This window comes from Epinephelus fuscoguttatus, linkage group LG8 (genome assembly GCF_011397635.1).
Source record: "Epinephelus fuscoguttatus linkage group LG8, E.fuscoguttatus.final_Chr_v1".
In the NCBI taxonomy this organism is placed as follows: Eukaryota; Metazoa; Chordata; class Actinopteri; order Perciformes; family Serranidae; genus Epinephelus; species Epinephelus fuscoguttatus.
The window spans coordinates 9,860,690-9,873,157 of NC_064759.1; positions in this window are offsets into that span (position 1 = coordinate 9,860,690).

The following is a 12,468-nucleotide window of genomic DNA, read 5'->3' on the forward strand; positions in this document are numbered from 1 at the left end:
ATATTTTAAGCATCAAACATTTAATTTCCTGCATTCTGGTGAATTTTTATGCTCTTTGTGGCAAAAATATCCTAAATTTACTCAAAATAAAAGTCATCCCCCTCGAAATCTACACAGATGGCTCTTAGTGTCCCGTGTGAAACCAAAAGTCAGCGTAGTTATGTGACTTTACGAACTTTAAGTAACTATGCACAGTACAAAAGTTTTCATCACTTATGCCTCGTACACGAAGTTATCTTAACAGAAACAGCAACCTTTTCCTAAACTTAACCAAGTATTTTTATGCCTCTGCTTCAGCAATAGCCGTGGCTGAAGGCGTTATGTTTCCGGGTTGTCAGTCCATCTGTTCCACTCTCGTGAACACAATATCTCGAGAATGCCTGGAGGGAGTTTCTTTAAATTTGGCACAAATGTTCACTTGGACTCAGCAGTGAACTGATTAGATTTCGGTTCAATGGTAACTATGACCTTAGATCCGTCTCATTCTCATGAACACAATATCTAAAAAAAAAAAAACAAATAAACGTTAGGGAATTTCTTTAAATTTGGCACATACGTTCACTTTGACTGAAGAATAAACTGATTGGAATTTGGTGGTCGAAGGTCAAAGGTCAGTGTAACCTTAGAACCTTCACCTTAGAAAAAAAATGTTTTTTTCCATAATTCAATAATTCTTATCTTAATTATTACAAAATTTCACACAAATGTCAAACAGGATATAATGAGGAAGTGATGACATTCTACAACCCAAAGGCCAAAGGTCAGCTTCACTGTGACATCATAATGCTCTGCAAAAACACTTTTCTGGGCATTTTTCAGCGTCATACCTCAGGAACATAGAAGGGAGACATTTGGTCAGATGCTGAATTGGTGACACTAATCTTGGGTGTCCACCTTGAACTGATCGTAAAGATCTTCTGTGCTGCTGGGGTGAACATGTTCCTAAAGCAGCCACATTTTCCATTCCTCATATTTCTGTGAGGCTGTGTTACAATCACAAGCACCTGCTTCCTGGATGGGGATCTGATCATTTAACCCTCTATAAAAGTCAACACAGCCAACTCAAGCTAAACATGGCCTCTGAATGTTCCTGATAAAAAGCCAAATAAATAAAATGCACAACAAAAGAGGTGTTTACCGCTCATAGAATCACAAAATAACAAAGAGGAAACTAGCATAATTTTTGAAGATGATGATCTCAGTCACTATTGATAAACTGTTCTGGTTTGTACAACATGCTAAAGAAATGTTAGTCTGCTGCACTGGTTACCAGCTCAACCCCAGCTGGCAGGTATGCATCCCCCGACAGCTCCAGAGATCAATCTGAGGGGTAACAAGAAGTTAGCAAAGAAGAAAAAAGAACAGGTTTATCTTGTCTTTGCTGTATTCTTGTAAAACACTGTCCTGTTCTACTTTTTCAGGCCTCAAACATTCAAATCATCCTGGGAACTGAAATGCCCTCTTTGCTTGAAATGCTCACAGTTCATAGAAAAATGTCACCTTTCAGAAGGGGTTGTGAGATGAATTTGCCTGAAGGAGTGAAGCCAAAATCGCTGGAACCTGTGGTGGTGTACCTGCATCTACTCCTGCACAATGTTCAAGGACATCTAATCTATTTATACGGAGAATGACAAGCAAGTCTCAGCAGACTCTAAAGAGATTAGAAATAATGAACAGAGACAAGAGAACAGGACAGAAATAAAAGAAAAACATGACTGTGCTACTCTTGTCTTGTGTAGCCAGACTCTCCGCAGTACTGTATCAGCAATAGAGAAAGGTCTGGAGTCACACATTATTCTGCTATAGAGGGGAAAAATGCAATGGCTTGTTTGTATTTCTTTGAACCAATCAAAATCATCTTGGGCGACAGTGCCCTTGCAAAAGTGTGATAAAAAAGACAACCATAAACTGAGAATTGGTGCCCTAGAGGTGAAACCTGACCATACTTAAGCTCCGTAGGAACTCACTAAACCTGTTAAAGCCACAACTCTTGCAGAACGTTATTACTTCAGTTGGTGAAGTCAGTATCAGTGGCACATGTTGCTGCCAGGGTGAAAAGATATGGCAAATCACCTTCATCTGGCCGTTTCAGAAAATGGATCAACATCAGTCATGCAAGTCCTGTAAGACAGAGTTTTGTTCGTAGTAGATCTTTACAGGAATTCACCAAAAGAACAAAGCATCTTACTGCATAATCCAAATCTTCGTCAAAACTTCCTCCAAGACTGAAAAAAATGAAAAAACTGCCAAAAACTGCAGTTCCTCTAATGGCCACACGAGGCTGGCTCCTAAACAGAGTCAATCCTCATAGACCCCCATGTTAAAGGGAAATTTCGGTTTATTTCAACCCATCTCCTATTGTCCTAAATTTGTTTCAAGTGACTAGTGACATAAAAATAATAGTTAGCATTTTAGCCATTAGCCTAGATACAGCCGGGGCGCATAGTAGCGTCAGACCTGTTAAAACGTAAGGGCAACCTTCAAGTGCAAAGTTAGTCCACTAAACAAGCTTTTTTTCCACAAAGACCGCCTCATATCGTTAGGATAAATGTCAGAGAACATATAGAAAACGACATGTAAACATGTTGTCTTACTTTACCAGTGTGGTGCCATGTTTGTTTACCATCTAGCTCTGCTTTCCAAAGCGCAGCGGAAATATCGCGAGAACAAGCAGCCAGACTTCGACTTTGTGGAGGAGGAATTTGATTTTGCAGAGTTTGATGGCCGCCCTTATTTATTTGAGCTAGAATACACTGACGAAGAGCTTCATGAAATTTAAGAACGGAGGAGAGAGAGAGAGAGAGGCGCAACAGGTAGAGGATGAGAGAGGAGGAATGGCTGCTGCAAGGCTGCATAGCTCTGGAGATTGGTGGTGTACCTGTGAATGCTGTGCCCCAGTGCCCACAGAAGAGGAATGCCTCTGTTGCAAGGAATGGGACTGGTTGCAGCCTTATTTTCAAGGTCTGGATGTGACCGAGGACGAGACACCTCCAACTAGAGTAGTATCCAGCTGGGCTTGATCTATAGCTTGCGAGATTTCAGGCACGGTATGAGATCGCTGCTTGTTCTCGCGATATTTCGGCTGCGCTTTGGAAAGCAGAGCTAAATGGTAAACAAACATGGCAGCACACCAGTAAGGTAAGACAACACGTTTACATGTCGTTTTCTATATGTTCTCTGACATTTATCCTAACGATATGAGGCGGTCTTTGTGGAAAAAAGCTTGTTTAATGGACTAACTTTGCACTTGAAGGTTGCCCGTTCACTTAGGTTTTAACAGGTCTGACACTACTATGCGTCCCGGCTGTATCTAGGCTAACGGCTAACATGCTAACTATTATTTTTATGTCACTAGTCACTTGAAACAAATTTAGGTTGAAATAAACTGAAATTTCCCTTTAAAATGCCCAACTATAGACTGTTTCAGACTTGAAAACATAGATGTTCTAAATGGGTCCAGGTGTACTTCCTGTTGGAATGTTTGTTAATGCTGTAGCTGACAGGAAGTAAACAGGGACCAAACACATTGCCCTAGCAACAGAATAGCAATGAAATGGTCTACAGAGCAGAAATAAACATGTTTCTGGCCTGGACCAAAAAACATTTTTGGTCTCGATAGCTATTTTCAACATTCATAAAAACTGTACAGGGTGTGAATTTTACGTAACTCACCTGTTTACATTTTATTAAGGCTTAATATTGTGGACATTTAAGGGTGGGGCTGCATGAATGACAGGCTGTCTGTAAGGCGTGGCTACAGTCTTTGAGTCAGAACACTTGCTCCTTCCCTCTCCTACCTCTTGTCCGAGTATGGTCACATCTGGCTCCAAAAAACCAAGATGGCGATGGCCAAACTCGGCAACCGAGCTCAAGGCTTCAAAGAGAGTCCACAAACCAGGTGGTGACGTCTATGTCCATTATTTTAGACACTCAGAAACCAATCAGAAACCTTCCCTGCCCCAAACCTTGCGCAGACCTGAATAAAGGTGATTAAACTGATCTCCCGTGTAAACCCTCATTCTGAATGAATATTTCTCATGTAAACTACCTGGAAAAACTTTAATTCCGAATGATTTCATTCAGATTTATTTCATTCTGAATGAGAAGCCATCATGTAACCCTTCCTAATGAGATGAAGTTAAAGCTTAGATGAGAGGAGAAAAGGAACCCAAGGAGAGATGGTTTTTTGGCAGATGCCAGCATATGAAATATAAGAAATTCTGTAATAACAGCAGGGGCTTGTTATAAATTCGGGTGCTCAGACAATCTTTGATGTTGGGGAAAAATACTCCGACTCCAAGACAGAGCTTGTTGTCTGGTACCTGTTTGCCAGTGGAACCAGACTGAGACAGAAGGAATTTAAAACTTTCCCTTTGCTTCTTAACGAAGTAAATCTCTCTCAAGCGCTTTCCAGATTTCCACTGGCAACTGACCCAGTTACATCAATGCTCAATGAGCTGTGGCCCACACACTGCTTCATCAGCAACTTTGAGAAAGAAGTTTACAGAAAATAAGCCTGAAAGTGATCAACACTGACAAACACTCGCAAAAGGGAAGACTTTTTGGAATATTCTGGAAAGATTTCAAACCCACAGTGATGGATTTTTTTGCCATTTGGGGGAAATGGACAAGATATTATCCCCTTCAAACTGATATGGCTTGTAAGCAAATGTGCTTAGATTCACATCCAGCAGACAGAGCCAACATTATCAGTCACTTGAGGTCGTGTTTTTGTCCACCTGATGAACTGTCACTTCAGCAACCCAATCACCAGAAAAAATGTTGGACTGTACATTTCTGCAAACAACAGATATGTTACATTTACACATTATCATGTAGCAGACACATTAAAACTTTATGTTTCAACAGTGCTGTGGTTAACACATGGTTATAGTGGATCAGCACTTGGGTCCACTGGGTTTTTAAAGTGCTTTATAAATAAAGTTGGTATAGTTAGGAGACCAGGTTTTGGCTTAAAATACTCGGGGGCACAGTCCCGGCAGGAAATGCAGTGATGTCTCAGTAAAAAACAAAGACTTTTTGTGGCACTATCCCTGCTAACAGGTCGCTACGTAACACCCCAGTTGGAACCTAAAAAGCCAATGGAAACACAGCAATGACTCGCTAAATCACGGCTAGTTTTGACGTTTGTTTGTCTAAAACAGTGGTCTGCAGCTTGGCAGGTGTCTCATCTAGGTGCTATGCCATCCATCGGTCAGCTCATACACTAAGGGTGCTTTCACACCTGCCCTGTTTGGTACAGTTCAGTCGATCTCGATTTTGTTTGCCCCCTAAGTGCGGTTCGTTAGGGCAGGGCCTCAATCCGAATCCATTGTTTGGGTTAAACATGAGCATGTTACAGTCCTGGAGGATTATTAATGTGCACCTCCTCCTGTACTGCCTTAATATGCACATTCAGCACATCCAATGCATCAAAACATTGTTTTCTAGTTGGAGCCGCGCCTCGTTTTCAAACTGTATGGTTTGACTAAAATGAACAATGACAGCAATATAGTCCACGATGAGCAGCGCTAAAATCAACCTGCATAGTTGTCCCTCCATTGTGACATTAGAAAGTGTCATATTCATCTTGCAAGTGTACTCTTCTTCAGCGTTTGCTTTACTTCCTGGATTTTTCCCACATGGAAATTCTGACCAATCAAGAGCAGCTGTCTTCTCTTGTAAATGCTGCTGTGAGAACACAAACCAACTCTAGGAAATTATGCAACTTTTTACCAAAATTAGTCCCTGATTCAGACCAAAGCAAGACAACTCTAGGTCTGAAAGCACCCTAAGTCTCTTTAGAAACGATATGATACGTATAAAAACCTCAAAAGTAATGTATTAAAGGCTTGCAGAAATGTACAATGCCAACATTTTCTTCTGGCGACTGGGCTGCTTTTTGCTCCGTTTTTGGTCTCTACCAACTCCTGAGGGAAATATCTGGCTCGTTAGCTGCTAGATGCTGCATGATGTTCACCAGCTAATTGCTGTCTGTTTGGTGCTGAGCAGGTAGTGTACAGTGGGACTTTTTAAAGCTTTTTTAAAGCTGCAGCCAAAAACAATGTCATCAGAGCAGTGCAATTGAACCAAAACAACAACATATCATATTTCCACGATTTTACACTTTGACCTTTACCTTAGGGAATATTAATGGAGTCAACTGAATCCATATAAAGAGTAATGCACAACACCGAAATGTTGTTTAAAAGAAGCAACCAATGACAAAACATTAAAACACAGAAATGAGGAAAAAGTAACTGATGCTACCCATGAGCCAATGAGGATTTGAACCTGTATTTATCTAAATTTATGCAACTGCAAAACTTTTAAATTAAATAAAACCTTTCTGTTGGAGTAAAATAATGCCATAGAACAAAACAAGCCATATAAGTTCAGGTTTTTGGCCTAACCCTACAGCTCAGTTCTCCCTCTGTATGGACAGCTGCTACAGGCCGGTTTGTGTCTACGCCCAGGTGGGTTAAAGGGGCTGCTGACACAAAACATTTGAATGGGGGAAGTGATGCTTTTAATCAGTCCAGAATTACTTTTCCATGGATATGATTTGGCCACACAGACCTGCATTGAGCCCGGCCCGTCAGGTGACCTCAGGAACGCAGAAAAACATCACGTGGCAACGAAAAGATTCGCCAGCTTTGCAGGAATACATTGTGCTGCCACCCGTCACCTCCGCGTAACCCTCATCTCTGCCTTAATTCACTCTCAATGGAAGTAACAGTCATTTTAGTTTAAAAAAAGAAGTGGTGACATATTTTAATCAGGTGGTGCAGGTCAGATGGTGCGTGGGAGGGGCTACTTTTTCTAAGAGGCATCATCTGCTTCTCAAAGCTCTGAGGGCAGCTCACTTTAAATATGTTGAGTTCTTATCATGAGGAACCTGAAACAGTCTGCTGAAGGTGAATGAAGTGAAGGAGACTTCAAAGAAAACCCAACGAAGTTAGTCAGTTACTAATGTGCTGCAACCAATGTTTGAATCCTTGATCCTTTCTGAACGACTTCTTTGTGAATCAGCTACTGAGGCCTGCATCCAAACTGAGTCTTATGGCTTTCAGTTAAAGTAGACCCATAAGCGTTTCCTTATTCTGTGTCATTTATATATATGTTACAATATGTTGGATATTCATATTAAACAGGCCAAAGTTTCACATAATGAGGTTGACATATTTAAATGTGGTCCCTGTGAGCACCAACCTCAAGTGTTTACATCATGTAGCCTACACTGCTACCATGCTAACCTCAGGGAAACATAATCTTGGTTGCTGATGTTGATAATGTTTCCCTGATTTCAGATCAGATTCCTGCTGTAACATGTCCAGTTGGGGAAATTTAGGTTTAGAGGCTTTTATTGTTGACTTTTCACGCTAAAAAATCTCGCTAGACTGTCATTTCATCAGCTGCAGTGACGGTGCAGAGACGCCATAGACTGTATAACAGTAATGAAAAGCCACTGTGAGCTCACCTATTGGTTTGTGGAGTCCCGTTTGGAAACCTTGAGTTTGGCATTTTTGACGTCGCCATCTTGAATTTTTTTGAGCCAGCAGTGACCATATTTGGATGAGAGGGTGGAGCTGTGGAGGAGCTGAGTGACACGAATCAGCTGAGGTGACGCCTCACACACAGCCTGTCACCCAAAACATCCACACCTTTAATTTTGCGTAACTCTAAGCTTTGGTAAAATTTAAATGGGTGAGTTGTATAAACATTTACCCCCTGTTCAGTTGTCACGACGGGGAAAGTTAGCTACATGGAACAAAACAGTGTTCTGCAGCAAACTGTAAACATGTTTATTTCTGCCGTTAATTTGGACATCACATGGGGTCTATGGGGACTGGGTCACCTTTGGAGCCAACATCTTTTTATAAAGATATTTTTCGGGGGTTGGAATCACATGTTGGAATCAAGCCCATGGTCGCTGCAGCAAGGACATGGCCTTTTGTACATGGGGCACCAGCTCTTCCAGGTGAGCTAGCGGCCGCTGCTGGAGCCAACCTCTTAAGCAACTTCCAATAGGAAAGATTCTGAAATGCTGACCAATCAGAGCAGACTGTGCTTTTCCAGGAGGGGGGCTTAAAGATACAGGCTCTTTAAGTGGGTGAATACAGGTGTTCCAGCAGTGGCGGTATGAGGGAAATAAAGCGTTTTGTTTGTTTGTGTTTTTTAACATTAAGCATGTAACATGTTCCAGTAGAAACCTTCAGTATCCTAGCAGTGTTAAGGTTATGGAATGATCATTTTTACTGTATTCCACTTCAATATATATATTTTGGCTATATATATATACTTTATTTATTTAATACACCCCCTGTTTCTCTTTGTAATTTCCTTTCTCCTTAATCTCTCTCTCTCTTTCTCTGACTATATTATTGACTATATTATCATATATATATGACTATATTATTGTTGTTATTATTATTATTATTATTATTATTATTATCATTATCATTATTGTAATCATTATTGTAATTATTATTGTTATTGTTACTGCTGTTGCTATTGTTATTATTATAAGTATCACTGGTAGTGGTATCAGGTTATTCTTCCGTATTACCCTGACCCAACTGTTATTTTTATTTTCTGTTTCTTTATTTACTTATTTATTTTTCACAGCACTTCTTTTGTGTGTGTGTGTGTGTGTGTGTGTGTGTGTGTGTGTGTGTGTCTTTATGTTCTTGTCTTATGTGTTTCTGGGCACACGTTTGTTATTGTTGATTGTCATCGCCTTGTTCCTGTACATTGTTTTTGCACATAAATTAATAAACAAAAAAAAAAAAGAATTCTACTTCAAAAGGTGTTACTGACCAATAAATGCTGTGTTAACGTATAAATGTTTTATTGTTTGTATTTTTATCTTAGAGATGCTTTGTGAAGTATGTGCGTAATCTGAGAAGTCTTCCCTTCTGTTGGTATGATGGCTGATTTTGCTTGACTGTGGAAAAGTGCAGCATTAGACAAGTTAGTCTGTAGCTGGATTAGATAATGCTACTCCTGACTACTAAAATCAACATTAAAAAAAAGCTTTTGTTTGCAATTACCTTACGGAAAACAGCATCATAAAGCTAATCGAAGACGCTGCCCCCATGTGGCCAGAAATCAACTGATTCATGGTAAAAGTTACTGATGGTGTAGTTAATCATGAAAATATTACGACTTCTGCATCAAGTAAAAAAAAAAAAAAAATCTGAAAGCACAAATTTCTTGTCTTCTAATGTCTGTCCTCAAACTCCATGTTTCCACTCCACACCTCTTGGTCCCCTTCCTCACCCTTGTTACTGTTATCCTTTGTCCTCTCTTCTTACATACCAATGTCTAGGCAAGACCCGACAAGCTCATGTGGCACTGCTATCTGACTGTGTCTCAAAGAAAATCCTCCACTGTGGAGCTTCAGAGGTGGTATCAAAGTTAGGTCTGGTATTAAGTACAAAATGTAACCTGAGGCGTCTTTCAGATCCTTCAGTACCTTTTGCCTTTAAACATTGTACAAGCAATGACTCAAACGTCTGTCTTGCAATATAATAACAAACAATGACACCAGCACAAACTATGCAAAGCCTTCAGCCATCATCTCCACCTCTTCAGTATTTAAAATAACTCAACACTGGTTTCTCTTCCATTACAAAGCAAAACAAAAGGTCAGAAAACAGAATGTGATCTGAGCAAAATGTCCTCCCTCGACTACTCTGAAGCAGTATATCTGTTAAACAACGTTGCTCTGGTTGGTTAATCAACAAGCTACTTTTTAAATCTTTTTCATGCAATCAGAAGAGTGTTGCAGAGAGAAAGGCAAGTGAAAGGTAAGAAATCTCATGTGAAAACAACAATTAAACATGTAATTCTTAAAATGAAACAGAATTTCTCACTGAAATTCACACGTGAGGAGTTTGGACAGTTCATATGTAAAAGACTGTGACATTTCACATGTAAATGTCATATTTCATGTTTGAAAACATGAATTTCACATGTACTTTTTAAAAAAGGAGTTAGGGGTTAAGCATAGAGGGATTACTGAATGGGCACAGGTCCAGGGGCCTCAAGTGTAAGGGAGGCCCCCTGGCCCTCACCTGCAAAATGTCACTCATATCAACAAGCCCTGACCAGGAAGAGATTCAAAATGGTCGCAAATGGACTGCATAGACACAAAATTATCTAAAAGAGACACAAAACAACTACAAAGAGACACAGTTAGCCCAGAGAGATGCATAATGACCAAAAAAGACACAAAATTACCCCAAAGAGACACAAAATTATCTCCAAGACACACCAAACAACCATAAAGAGACACGAAATTAGCCCAAAGAGATGCAAGATGACCAAAAAAGACACAAAATTACCCCAAAGAGACACAGTATTATCTCCAAGAGACACACAACAACTTCAGACACATGACCAAAAGACACAAATTATCCCAGAGAGATACAAAATTATCTCTAAGACACACCAAACAACCATAAAGAGACATGAAATTAGCCCAAAAAGACACAGTATTATCTCCAAGAGACGCAAAACAACTAAGAAATATGTTAAAATGACAAAAAGGACACAAAATTACCCCAAAGAGACACAAAATGATCTCCAAGAGACACAAAGCAACCATGTCACTCTCCAAGAGTGACAAAACAAGAAGACACAAAAACACAAAAAGATGCATCACGACTAGAAAGAGATGCAAAACAGTGACACAAAAAGAAGCTAAACAACTGTTCAGTCTGTGTGTCTTGTTCTTATGTAGGAGAGGTGGGGGGGACTTTTGCATATCTGTGCTGGGGGTCCATTGTGTCATAATCCGCCCCTGAGGTTAAGGGGCTCCTTGAAGGAACCTCGGTGGTGGTGACGAGTGTACACAGTAAAAAAATTCCTACTAATTTATGAGTGATACCAGCGTCCAACTCTTTGTTTTGATTTTGGCCCTGGGAGCTGTGTACCTTTAACAAACATAGGTTACGTAGATGTCTTACACCTCATCATTCAGGACTGATAATACATGAAAAACACAGACATTCCTGTGGCTCTACCTTAAGCCACTGTGTGTGTTTGTAATTGTGTTGTGCAACAGGAATTCGACATGAATCAACAAGTACATTCAAGGCACCTGCTGTAATTTCTATGAGAGCAGAATGCTGTAGGCTGAATTAAAGCAGGACAGGTGCCTGTGTCGTGTTCAGATATCTGTGGGTCTGGAGCTTCCTAGAATAAAACTCCTGCCCTGAGGGAAGTCTGATGCGTTAAAAATGATCTTACATCGGCACATGTGAGGAGGTTTAAGACACAGTGAAGACTGTTTTTCTTTTAGTGTCCTACAGTTTCCCAGAATCCCACAATTTCCTCTCAGCTTAGTGTTGCTATTTTAAAACACAACACAGTTTTTAAAGTATGGGAGCCATAAATAATCAAGTACTGTATCTTTAAAAAGAAAAAGCTGGACTGACTGAACCAAAGAGATTAAACCTCAAAATTAACCCCAAATCAGTGCTTCAGTAACATCATGGCATGTCAGTATATCACAAATATGTGCAAATACAAATAAGTGCAACAGAAATACTTGTGAAATGGGAAGTCATTCGACAAAGATAATATTCAAGGCTGTCACACAGACTGAGTTAATCCCTCTCTCAGTCATAACAAACTGATAACAGCTTTAAATAAAATCTGTTTAGGTTTTCTTCTGTAAGGATACATAAAGTATCATCATAACCCTGCATCTTTATGATTTTCCAACACTTTTTGATTTGTTGGCTGAAAATATGGAACGATAACTTAAGAAAGCAAAAAACACATCAAGATTTTTGTCAATAACTCACAAATGCTGCAGTGACATTTGATACCCTGAACTACTCTTCGATGTCGCTTTTCAGGGCTGTATCATCGGCAATTTTGCATAAAATTGAGCGTGAGAATGGGACCAGTATTTACAATGTCACTGTAATCACTCTTTTCTCAAAACAGTGTGCATGAGGAAAGCCCCAGCAGGTAATGTTCAGGCATGCGTGTGAATTTGAGCTTTAACTCCACCTAGTGGCAAATAGTGTCATCACAGGCTGAGGAAATTAAGGAAAACTACATGCAGCTTCAAAATGAGGTAATGACTACACTCCATTTATTAGGTCCACCTAAATAAAGCTAATGCAATTTGATACAACAGTCTTGCAGCAAAAAACATACTGTTCACTTTCTGCTGAAACTGTTCTGGAGTTGTCAGAACAATGTTCATGTTATGTCCCATTCATATCGAAGACGTAAAACTGAACAGCAGGAATCCAATAGTTGCCTTAAATGTATACACATGTATTTCTTATTGACCCTCACATGTATCCCAGCTGCAGATGATTTGGGTTTGGGAGACAGTAAATGGAAATTCTTTTGTGAGCTTTACAGAAAAGTGAAAGCTGATGGAAATAGTGTAAACCTTCTTTTAAAGGGATAGTTCACATTTTTTTTGAAGTGCAGTTGTCT